This window comes from Mustela nigripes, chromosome 7 (genome assembly GCF_022355385.1).
Source record: "Mustela nigripes isolate SB6536 chromosome 7, MUSNIG.SB6536, whole genome shotgun sequence".
Taxonomy (NCBI): Eukaryota; Metazoa; Chordata; class Mammalia; order Carnivora; family Mustelidae; genus Mustela; species Mustela nigripes.
Window position 1 is genome coordinate 123338711 of NC_081563.1, and position 13364 is coordinate 123352074.

General features: G+C 35.8%; 1 protein-coding gene across 12 annotated transcripts in view; it reads right to left on the reverse strand.

Moving 5' to 3' along the window:
• PTPRT (protein tyrosine phosphatase receptor type T) overlaps window positions 1-13364 on the reverse strand; it is a 1054416-nt gene that overhangs the window by 259590 nt on the left and 781462 nt on the right. The window lies entirely within an intron of this gene.

The following is a 13364-nucleotide window of genomic DNA, read 5'->3' on the forward strand; positions in this document are numbered from 1 at the left end:
TTGACCCTGTTGTTACGGTGACTGCCCCAGCCTTCTCTTCCTGATTGTTCAGACTTAGCCTTGCCGGTAGCTTCAACCCTCTAGTTTGTATCTCTTGAGACTAGAACACTCTCCTCTCATGTCCCAAGACTCCAGCCCATATAGAACAGTTGCTTGAGACACCCTGAAGAGGAAGACACACAGCAATTTCTCTTCAGGTGTTAGAGGACCCGGCCACCGGAGACTCATGCCCCTTCTGATTCCTGAGCCAGCAGTCTGCATGAGAACTCATGCTCCTTTGTGAGGGACCAGGGGCCTATCTGAGGCATCCATCAACCACTAACCCAACCCATGGTCCCCTTTGTGTATCCGGGAAGAGATCTCCAGCTAGGGGCTGTTACTATCCATGCAGAATGCTGAAGTCAGGTGACAGAGAGGAGACTGTGGTTCGCAGGTGATGATTGCCCAGGTTCATAAAGGGTACATTTGGGTCCAATATTCTCCCAGAAATAGGCTTCATAAATTCATACCCATTAATTCATACTGATATCGTCAGTCCAAATCCACTAACACAAGATGCTTCACCCTCCTCCATCAATATTCTTTACTCATTTACTCTCTCACACAATACACACAAAATCATTTCAGAATTAACTCATCAATACCACAACCAACCTCAATATTTAAAAGTAAAACTCAAGGTTTCTCTACTGCCCTGTTCTAGCTCCTTCCCAAACAATTCTGTCTCAAAGCCATTAGATAGGGCAGAGTGAGACAGGCATCCCTGTGTGATGGGGGACATCATGGTGGCCCAAAGTGGGGACTGGAATTCCACCTAATGTCCCTGAGACCCATTTGGGTGATCTGCAAGGTCAAATTATGTTTAGAATACCATTAAGATTCTAACTGCCTTTTGCCCTTTTAGTGCCTTACAAGCATACAATGGAGTTCTTAAAAAGCCACAAGACATCAAAACTGCACGAGGCTGGTAATGAAGATATCTTTTTGAGCACTGATTTCAATTTCCTTTGGATATATAACCAAAAGTGAGATTGTTTTATCATAGGGTAATTATATATTTTTTTAATTTTTTGAGAAATTCCACACTGTTTCCCACAATGGTGGTACCACTTTGCATTTTTGCCAACAGTGTACAGAGCCCCCTTTTCTTTTATGATTTTTGTTATCTTTTGTGTTTTTGATAACAGGCATTTTAATAGGTATGATGTGATATCTCATTGTGGTTTTGATTTGATTTCCCTGATGATTAGCAGTGTTGAGAACCTTTTCATGTATCTGTTGGCCAACTGAAAGCCCTTTTCTTTTTTTTTGAAAACTGTCTATTCATGTCCTTTTTGTAACTTTAATTAGATTATTTTATTTTTTGCTAGTGAGTTGTAGGATTTCCCTTTATATTTTGAATATTAGTCCCTTAACAGATATGTGGTTTGCAAATGTTACTTCCCATTTTTAAGTCTGCCTTTTCGTTTTGTTGATCATTTCTTCTGCAGTGAAAAGGTGGTTTTTTTTTTTGTTTTTTATTTGTTTGTTTGTTTGTTTTAGTTTTATATAGCCCTTATTTATTTTTGCTTTTGTTGTGAGTGCTTTTGGTGTCATTTCCATTAACTCATCGCCAATACCAATTTAAGGAATTTTTCCCCTATGTTTTCTTCCAGGACGTTTATGTTTCAGGTCTTAAATTAAGTCTTTAATCCATTTCAAGTTGATTTTTGTGAGTGGTATGAGACAGGGGTCTAGTTTCATCTACTTGCATGTGGATATCCAGTTTTTCCAATGCCATTTATTAAGGAGATTATCCTTTCCCCATTGTATATCCTTGGCTTCCTTGTCAAATAGTAGTTTGACATATATTCATACATGTATATATCCATATATGCATGGATTTACTTCTGGCCTCTCAATTCTGTTCCACTGGTCAATGCATCTATTTTTATGCAATTACCTTACTATTTTGATTACTATTGCTTTGTGATATAGTTTTGAATCAGGATGTGTGTGGCTTCCAGCTTTGTTTTTCCTTTTTAGGCTTGCTTTGGCTATTTAGAATTTTCTGTGGTTCCATATGAATTTGAGAATTGTTTTTTCTATTTCTATAAAAATGCCATTGGAATCTTGATAAGGTTTACACTGAATCTATAGATGACTTTGGGTCGTATAGATAATTTAACAATATTAATTCTTCTGACCCATAAACACAGGACATCTTTCCATTTATTTGTTCTTCTTCAATTTCTTTCATCAGTGTTTTATGATTTTCACTGTAGTGATCTTTCATCTCCTTAAATTTATTCCTATTTCATTCTTCTGATATTATTATAAATAGGATTGTATTCTTTATTTTTCAGGTAATTTTTATAGAGAAATGCAACTAATTTCATATGTTGATTTGTATCCTACAACCTTATTTACTGAATTTTTATTTATCCTTTATTATAATTCTTTTGTTACAAGGTTATTATATGATATATGTTATATATAATATCTCTCATATATATCTTATATATAAGATCATGTCATCTGCAAACAGAGACAATTTTACTTTTTTCCTTTCCAATTTGGATACATTTTATTTCTTTTTATTGTCTGACTGCTCTGCCCAGGACTTGACTACTATGTTGAATAGGACTATGTTGTCTTCTTATTTTAAGGGAAAACCTTTCAATTTTCATCACTGAGTAGGTTAGCTGTGGGCTTGTCATGTTATCATGTTGAGGTATGTTCCTTCTATACCTAATTTGCTGACATCTTTTAAAAAAACTCAAGAATGGTCAATGAATTTTGTCAAATGTTTTTCCTGCATCTACTGAGATGATCACATGATTTTTACATTTCCTTCTGTCAAAGTGATGGATGTATCACATTTATTAATTTGTGTATGTTGAACCATCCTTGCACTCCAGGAATGAATTCCACTTGATCAACCAGGATCTTTTTAACAAATTCAGTTAACCAGTATTTTGTTGACACTGTCACTGGTTTTTCAAGTGAGGGCAGAGAATGGTCATTTCAAAATCAGAAGTGTGCTGCGCAAGAACAGTGGTTCCCAACTCTGGCTGTACATTCTAATTGCCCAGAAGACTTTTTGAAAATGTTCTTCCTTGGCCCCACCTCAGACCAAATAAGAATCTCTAGGGGGTGAGGCTATCGCATCAGTACTTTTTTAAAAAGGGGTCTCCAGATGGTCTTAATGTGCAGCTATAAAATCACAAATCTAGATAATTCTGATATTTCTACCTTTACCTCGCAACGACATCCCCCTTCAACATTCTTAACTTTGTTGAAAATCATTGCTTTGGGTCATTCCAATCCACCATAGCATTCATTCATAATTATTAGTTTGCTTGAATCATTGTCTATTACACCTGTTGATTTATTTTATAGCTTTCATCACAGTTGAAATATGTCTTACCAGGTTATTTCTTTTATTAGCTTACTGCTTGTTCCCTAATAGCCTCTTAACTTCATGAGGTCATGAGGTCTGTTTACTCCTGCATCCCCAGCTTCTAATATCTGCCAAACACGTAACAGCTATTCACTAAGTACTTACTAAATAAACAAAATTGGCAAAATTTATAAGATGAATTTCAAATGTTCATGTCAATTTTTTCTCTCTTTTTAAAACTGTATTATTTGTTTAATTATTTAGAGAGAGTGTGTGTGAGCCGAAGGGAGAGGAAGAGGGAGAAAGAATCTCACGCAGACTCCGTGCTAAGAGCAGAGCCTGCCATGGGGCTCAATCCCATGACCCTGAGATCATGACCTGAACTGAAATAGGATAGAATAGGATGCCTCACCGAATGGGCCACCCAGGTGCCCCATTCATGTCAATTCTTACTGCATGCTTCAATGCTATTTTAGATGCTGTTCCTTCTCCCCAAGATGCCTTTTTCCTTTTTCCCCATCTTGAGAATTCCTCATCCAATCCAGACCCACATCTAATGTTACTTTTTCCAAGGAGTGTTTCTTGCAAGCCAGAGCTAGTTTCTCCTTCCTCTGTTCCCAGAGCTCACTGTTCACACTCCTATCATAGCTCTCACTGCTGTGTAGTGTACCGCTGTATACTGCAATGATTACTTCACCCAACAGAAAATGTTGAATGACACTTACTATCTGTTAGACATCATGTTAAACTCATTCAACACATGATCTAATTTGACCTTCATAATGCCTCTAAGAGGTAGATACTGTTATCTTAATCTGACAGAATAAAAGAAAAAAAGTACAGAGAGGCCCAGAAATTTACCCAGAGTCACATCACTGAATGCCAAAGTTGGGATTTGAATACAGTCTGACTCCTGAGCCCTCAGTCTTTACCATGAGACCACTCTATTTTTTTTAGCATACCCAAAGTTGAACCACCATCTGTACTGTAACCCATAAAATAATCCTCTTTTTAAAAAAATTATTTTTATGTCAAGGAAAATACATCTTATTAAATTTGCATCTTATAAAATTTGAAAAGTAGATAAGAGAAAAGGATCCCTATTACCCAGTCACTCTGATGTAATCATCAATGAAGTATTGGTAAATCATCCACCGTTCTGTTCTTCTGCGGGAACAAATCTCTGATTTAATACTGGAAGTCAATGAGGTAAAGCCTTTCTTTTATAGATATTTTTCTTACAGATAACTTAATTGTTTTTCAAATACATTTTTAATATTATACACAAAAGCCTCCCCAATAGCAAATATCTTTATTCCAGAAGGTCTTGTGACTTAGCAAACTTGTCAACTAAGATGCCCTTAATATTAGCACACTAAAAACAGGTAAAGCCATAAAGTTTTAATTCAAACACACTGACTAATGATTACATGGCCTGCTAATACCTTTTCTTCCAAAGGACACTAGATTAAGTTATCTATAGGAAAAGGTAAATGCACTCCCCACCAAGGTTAGCTTTGTTGTCTCTTACGCAGTCTCTGTACTTCCTTAGATTAATACAATTTCATGAAATAGTAGGAAGCTGCTTAGTCTCTATATTTTCCTAGATTACCAGAGGGCCTTCTGGTGACTAGAATGACTATAGGGAAAGACAGTACCAACTGGTGTCAGAGTTCATTCATATATAGGTAGTAAAGCCTTTAGTCATCAAAAAATGTTAATAAACAGTAAATAAAATGTTTAATAAAACAAGGGCTCATGTAACACATCTTTAGTAGATTTCTAATAATTTTGATTAAAATATAATATTAGCATTTATAAACCTAGTTTCTGGTTTTTATTTTCCTGGCAAAATCTGCCAGGAAATACATATTTGTGCGATCTTGGGCAAGTAATTTAATCTCACAAGAGAAGAGTTATTACATTTCTTAATCACTCTTTCTGGTCCTGTGTGTCCATCAGCCTGATTTTGTGTGCTCTGAGGTTAATGGGGGCCTCATGGACCTCTTCAGAGTTGTTGTCCTAAAACTACTAGTGCCTCCTTTTCTAGTGAAAAGGGCTAGAAAAATTAGTCCTCCTCTTCCCCAGCCTTCACTTGTACTCTGCCTTAGGCTAGCATTTCCAGTTATATGTCTTGGAAAGAAGTTTAAAAAAGCCTGCTCTTTTGCCTCAAGGGGGACTTACTGAAGGTGTAATTCACTGTCCAGAGAACCCCACAGAATCGTACCCATGTTTGGTTTTTTTACCTTCTCTTTCCAGCTTCCCTTTGTTTCAAACTAGTTTCTACTGGGAACAACACTTTAACAAATCATTTGCTTTTAAATCCTTGGTTTATGAGTTTGCTTCCAGGAGAACTCAACCTTAAGTAACCTCTACATTCCTCAACTTCCTCATATTTAAAAATTATGGTGTGGGTCTTCTTGAAAGTAGAGTGAGGGGCTCAGCACAATCTCTCTCAAAGAGCAATGAATAAACCGAAGAATACTCTCCACACTAACAATTTCAGGAATAGCTGGAGAAAATGAATAGTTTTAAACATCTATATTAGAGGGGGGAAAAAAGGTCTCAAATTAATAACCTATGTTTCCATCTTAATATAGTAGATAAATGAAAACAAGTTAAACTCCAAGCAGGCAGAAAGAAGAAAAGAATAAAGATTAGACTAGAAATCAATGATAGAGACAACATAAAAATAAGAATGAAAAATCGGTGATTTTTTGAAAAGATCAACACTTTCGGCAAGAGAAAGAGAAAGATGATATAAATTACCAAAATCAAGAATGAAAAAGGGGACATCACTACTGCCCCACAGATATTTCTTTTTTTTTTTAAATTTTTTCCCTATAGATATTTCAAAAATTATAAAGAAATGCCATATAAAACTTTATGCCAAAAAACACAGACAACTTAGATGAAATGTAAAAATACCTAGAAACACACAATTCACAAAAACTGAGTCATAAAAAAAGTAGAAAATTTCAATGTACTCATAACAAGTAACTGAATTAGTAATTAAAATTCTTCCCTCATAAAAGTCCAGCCCATATGGCTTCACTGGTGAAGTCTACCAAATATTCAAAGAATAAATAATTCTGATTTTTTCATAAACTTATCCAGAAAATAGCAGAGGAAAGAATTAATCATTCTACGAAACCCTGATAACAAAACCAGAGAAATACATTACATTAAAATAAAACTACAGTCTAATCCTTCATGATTAATGACCCCCCAAAATTTAACCAAATATTAGTAAACTAAATTTAGTAACATATAAAAAAGACTGTACATCATAACTAATTGAGATTTATCCCAGAAATGCAAGGTTGATTTAATATTCAAAAATCAATTAATTCAATACAACATATATTTAAAATAAATGGGAAAAAACACATGATAATTTCAATAGATTCAGAAAAAAATTGCCAAAATTATATGCATATTAATGATAAAAAGTACTAACAAACTAGAAACAGAGAGAAGCTTTCTAAACTTAATAAAGGTCACTTATGAAACATGTAAGTGAAAAAACAGCCTCAAGGGTAAAAGACTAAATGCTTTCCCTATAAAAGCGTAATAAGACAAAGAGGTTTACTCATCATTGTACTACAGATTCTAAGCAGTGAAATAAAGCATTGTGCGAGACAGTCTAGCCAGTGAGTCTAGTTAATAAATTAAAGGCACTAGAAGGAAAGGAGTTAAGGTTTTATTTGCAGATGGCAGGATCCTATACATAGAAAATTCTAAGGAATACACAAGACACAGAAACAGACACAGATAAACACAATCCCAACTAGAATAAACAACTTCAACAAGGTCACAAGATACAAAACAAAAATACAAAAATCTATTGTATATTTGTCATTGGCAAAGAACAATCTGAAAATGAAATTAAGTGAACAATTCCATTCACAATAGTACCAAAAGGAATACTTACAAGTAAATCTAAACAAAAGAAGTGAAATACCTGTATACTGAATAGTACAAAACATTATTGAAAAAATTTAAGATATAAATAAATGGTGAGACATTTCATGTTCACAGACTGGAACAGACAATATTGTGAATAGGGCATTTCTCAGCAAATTTATCTATAGACTTGATGCAATCTCTATCAGAATCTCTGGAGACTTTCTGCAAAAACTAACAGGCTGATACTTAGATGTATATGGAAATGCAAAGATCCATAATAAGCAAAACAATTTTTAAAAATAAGAACAAAGTTGGAGGATTTATAGTTCCTGACTTTATACTATGAAAATCAATATAGTGTGGTGTTGGCACAAGATAGACTTACAGATTGAAGAGAACTGAGAGTCCAGAAATAAACCATTACATTTATGATCAACTGATTTTTGACAAAGAATCCAAGAAAATTCAATGATCAAAGAATAATCTTTTCGGCAAATGATCCTGGGCCAACTGAATAGCTACATGCAAAAATACAAATTTAAATTCATACTGTATACAAGAACTAACAGAAAATATATCATAGCCCAAATGTTAGAGCGGAAAGTATAAAACTTGTAGGGAAAAACAAAGGAGAATATCTTCATGATGTTGGATTAGGAAAAAGTGGATGATGTAACCCAAAAACATGATCTATAAGAAGGGGAAAGGAGATGAGTTGGATGTCATTAGGAATTTTTTTTAATTGGGCTTCAGAAGACACTGTTAAACCAATGAAAAGACAAGCTACATGTTGACAGAAAATATTTGCCAAATATATGTATGATAAGACTTCCTTCCAACATACATAAGGACCCATTACACCTTAAGAACAAGAAGACAAACAACCCAATTAAGAAACTGGCAAAAGATCTGACTAGCCATTTCACTAAAAATGAAATACAAGTGGTTAAAAAGTTCATGAAAAGATGGTCAGCCTCATTAGTCATTAGGGAAATGTAAATTAAAACCACAATGAGAAACTACCAACTCACCCATTAGAATGGCTATAAGTAAAAAGACAGACAAGAGCAAGTGTTGGCACAGGCAAGGAAAACCTGGAACCATCATACACTGTTGTTGGGAAGGTTTAAAAAAATGGTATAGACACTTTGGCAAATGGTTTGGAAGTTCCTTGAAAAGGTAAACATGCAACTACTATTCACCCAGCCATTCCTCTAGATATCTACACAACAGAAAAGATAACATAGGTCTACACAAAGGCTTGTATGTATATAAATGCTAATAACAGCATTATTCATAACTGCCAAAATACTAGAACAATCTAAATGTCTATCAACTGGTGAACAAACAAATAATATGTGGCATATCCAAATAACAAAATATAATTCAGCAATGAAAGAAACAAATTACTGATATGTTCTACAATATGGATTAAGCTCAGAAACACTGTGCTAAATGAAAGAAGCTAGATGGAAAACACTATTCATTATATGATTCCACTCATCTGAAATGTCAAGAAAAGGCAAATTTATAGAGACAGAAATCAGATAAGTGATTTCCTAGGACTGGAGGTGGGAACAGGAATCAACTGCCCTCAGGCACCGGGTATTTTATGGTGTGACAAACTATTCTAAAATGGGATTATGGTGATGGTTGCACCACCCTATAAATTTACTGAAAATTACTGAATTGTACACTTTAAATGGGTGAATTTTATGGTATGTAAATTATACCTCAATAAAGCTGTTAAAGAAATGAGGGAAATGGACTGAATAATCTTGAATGTTCTTTCTCCCTCAAAAGTCTGTGCTTTAGCATTCAACTATGCACACATTTTAATACAAAAATGCTATGATAAACCTTTGGCATTACTGTACAAGCCGGGCTAAGAAACAAATGTGAGCTTTATAATCCCCAACAGAATCTAGCTTTGTAATTACATTCCCCACATTAAAGGTCACTTGGAACTAAGAAGCTGAAATTTACAATGACATGTCTTAGTCAAACTTTATTCTAAGGCTCTGGGAATTCCTGGTTTTATCTCCACCACTGTTTGCCTAGCACAACAGCCCTTAAGAAAGGCAAGGCAATGGGAAGAGGGACATACTGGCAGTCTGTCATGTGCATGTGCATAAAGATGCTTGGCTTCTGACTAGCTGTGTGACCTATTGCCCCCCACCCTGTCTTCCATGTGCTTATTCATTTATTCATCAGTGGCTATAGTGTGGCAGGTGCAAGTCTGAAAATAACATGATCCCTGGTTGATGGGAGCTCAGGACCAAGACAGGGAGACAGGTATTAACTCCTCAGCCTAGTCCAATGAGGTGAAGGCAAACAAGGAATTCAAAGAGGGAAGGATTCTGAGAAGAGGGACACATACAGGATAGTGTGAGGAGCAAATGAGATAATGTGTCTAGAGAGCACTTTCTATAGAGTAAAGTGCTCTATAAAAGTTGGCTGGAGCCAACCCAACTGCTGCATCAATAACATCATTATTAGAGTGTTATCAAATTAGACAACAGAGATTTGCATTGTTTTCCATTTGGACCGTCCTGTGATTGGATTGCACTTGGTAAATTTAACAAAAGTGGATGTTGAATAGAAGTTTTAGAGAAAGAAATATGTTGTGTAAAGGAGCCATAACCATTTTCAAATTAAGTTTGACTTATTATCTGATGAAAGCAAAAGAAACCTTTTAAGGAAGAGCCAGACAACCATCTGATGATGGCCAGAGCTCTATACCCTCTTCTTCAATATTTAAAAGAAGTATAACTAGCTTTAACTGAGTATGCACTTACTTGCAATGAGATATATTAAATCAAAATGTGGAAGACCTGGTTATGATCCTTATGTACCCCCTCTTAATCATAGGTCTTCTCTTGTTTAGACTGTCATACACAAGAACTACCGTGGTTCTTATTATAATATATATCCAGAATCTGACCGCTTCTAACACCTCTACAGCTATCACCTTGGCCAAAACCCCATCATGTTTCAACCGGACTAGTGTAATAGCCTCTTCAACTCGTCTCCCTGCTTTCACTCTTTCTCCCTATAATCTGTTCTCCAAACAGTAGCTAGAGTGACCCTTTAAAAACATGACTGATTACGTACTTAAAGTAAAAGGCAACATCTTTGCAATGTCTCCAAAGCCCTCTCTTAAAAACTCTCTGGTCTCAGGGTGTCTGAGTGGTTCAGTAGGTTAAGTGAACACCTTTGGCTCAGGTCACCATCCTGGAGTCCTGGGAATGAGTCCCACATCGGGCTCCCTGCTCACTGGGGAGCCTGATTCTCCCTTTGACCCTCACCCATCTTGTTCTCTCTCTCTCATATAAATAAAACCTTAAAAACAAAACCAAACAAACTCTCTGATCTCATCTCTTCAAATTCTCTAGTGACACGGCCTCTTTGCCAATCCTTGGACACCCTAACCATGCTCCCATCTCAAGACCTTTGCACTTGCTACCTTCTATGCCTGAATGCTCTTCCCTTAGATATACCCAGCCCTTGGAAAGCTTGCTTCTTCATCTCTGCCAATGAAGTCTGACTGGACCGTTTTATTTAAAATGCAACCCCAATCCTAACATAACCTGTTACATTTCTCTGCTTCATTTTTCTCCATATCATTTATGATCATCACAGACATGTGCATACATGCACACACACACACACACATAAACCTTTTGAGGGAGGACTGTAAACAGTAAAAATGCCAACCCTCCTTCAGGGAAAAGCAACTGGATAGATAGGAGGCCATTTAGCTGGTATTTGGATAGATGACCTTGATCGGGTAACCTTTTCTAAAGCAGCACTGAACTAAAACGCAAGGTCGGGGTTTTCGTTCTGGCTTCACCACTCCCCCGCTCTGACATGCTGAGAGAGTCACTTTACCTCTAGAACTTGCATCTAAAATGGGAAAAGTCCAGCCAATGCAATAAGACCCAAAACAGACGAGATACACATTTTAGAAAGGAAGGCAATTTATCATCATTTGTAGATAATATGACGGTGACCTAATATATCGACGGGAATCAACTGAAAGGCCCCTAAAATTAATGAAAGAATTCAGTAAAGTGCTTTGATAGAAGATAGAGATAAATAAACTGTACAGCATGAAACACAAGCTAGAAGATGTAATAAAAAGTCCTTTTAGAATAGAGTCCTTTAAAAACAGCTAAGGATCACACAAATAAGAAATGTACAGGACTGACATGGGAAGGAAAAATAAAGCTCTCTACTGAGTGAACTAAAAGAAGAGACTCTCCAGCCTCTAGCACAGGACTTGGCAGAGTGGGAGATAAATAAAGGGAGAGAAATGGATGGTCCTGGATGAAAGCATCACACACTGTACAAATGCCTGTTCTGGACAAACTGAGGTTTTTTTCTTCATAAAACATGAGGCTAGTTAGGTGACATTTGGGAGGCCTGAAGATGTGTATGACCCTAATTTGAAAATTCTAGCAATTTCATTGGGAGGTGCTTTGTTTTGTTTTGTTTTTTGGTTGGTTTGTTTAAAATAAGAAACAGTTAAGAATGTCTTTTGGAGCACCTGGGTGGTTTAGTGGATTAAAGCCTCTGCCTTCGGCTCGGGTCGTGATCTCAGGGTCCTGGGATCGAGCCCCCATATCAGGCTCTCCGCTCAGCAGGAAGCATGCTTCCCCCTCTATCTCTGTCTGCCTCTCTGCTTACTTGTGATCTCTCTCTGTCAAATAAAGAAATAAAATCCTAAAAATAAAATAAAATAAAGAATGTCTTTTAAACAAAGAAGGGTGAAAAACCACTACTGAGTATTAAAGCTTATAATGATGTTACAGTAATTAAACCTGGAGTACTGGGGCACCTGGGTGGCTCAGTGGGTTAAAGCCTCTGCCTTCCGCTCAGGTCATGGTGGATGGAGTCCTGCATCAGGCTTCCTGCTCAGTGGAGAGCCTGCTTCCTCCTCTCTCTCTCTGTCTGCCTCTCTGCCTACTTGTGATCTCTCTCTGTCAAATAAATAAAATTTAAAAAAAAATAAACCTGGAGTACTGGAGTGTGATTAAAGGAAATTGGGATAAACATGTGTATATGCACACATGTATGAATTTTACATATAGAAGCAGAAGCAACACAAATCAAGGGAAAAGAAAAGAAATTACCAATAAATAGTGTTGGGAAAAAATGCATAATTATGAGAAAAAACACCAAATTTAAGACCTCACCATGTATGATAAACCATATTATAGCCCATTGATTCAAAATATAATATACTTTGATTTTCAGGGTGCCGTGGCAATCAAATGCAATGTTACTGAATCTTGGATTGGATTGTATAAAGCTTTAAAGGATAATTAATTTATATAACTGAGGAAATTGGAATATGAACTATATATTAGATGCTAATATTATACCAATTCTAAGTTTCCTAAATTGATAATTGTATTGTGGCTTTACAGAAGACTGACCTTTTTCTGAGGAGATACCTAGCAACCATTTGAGAGATAAGAAAATATGACAAAATGTTTACAACTGGTGAGTCTGGGGGAAGGATATATGGATGTTTATTGTGCTATCCTTGCAATATCCTGTAGGTCTGAAATTAAAAAAAAAAAAAAAAGATCTTCAGTAGAAAGGTCTTTTTAAGTTTTGACAATAGAATGATGCACAAAAGATAAAGATGTGTCTATTATAAATTTGAAACGTCTGGTTACAAGAATAAAAAAATAAAATAATAAATTAGAAAAGCTACTCCCAGAAAATCTGACACAGACAGAAACAGTACTTTAATATTTGAGATATTTGACATGCAGGATAAAAATAACATGAGGCTAGTTAGGTGACATTTGGGTATACATAAAGGGTATACATAAAGATCAATAATGCCTTTGTATACATAGAGGTATGCACTATATTCTCTCTGCATAATGAGGTAGAACTAGAAATTATTAAAGAAAAATTCTAAAAAAATAAAAACTTCCAGCTGGGGAAAATAAGAACTATCCTAAATAACTGTAATATCAAATAGGAAATCAAAACCACAATTTCACACTCTTTAGAAACTATTATGATGAGAACAATGATGTTTAATGCTTATGGG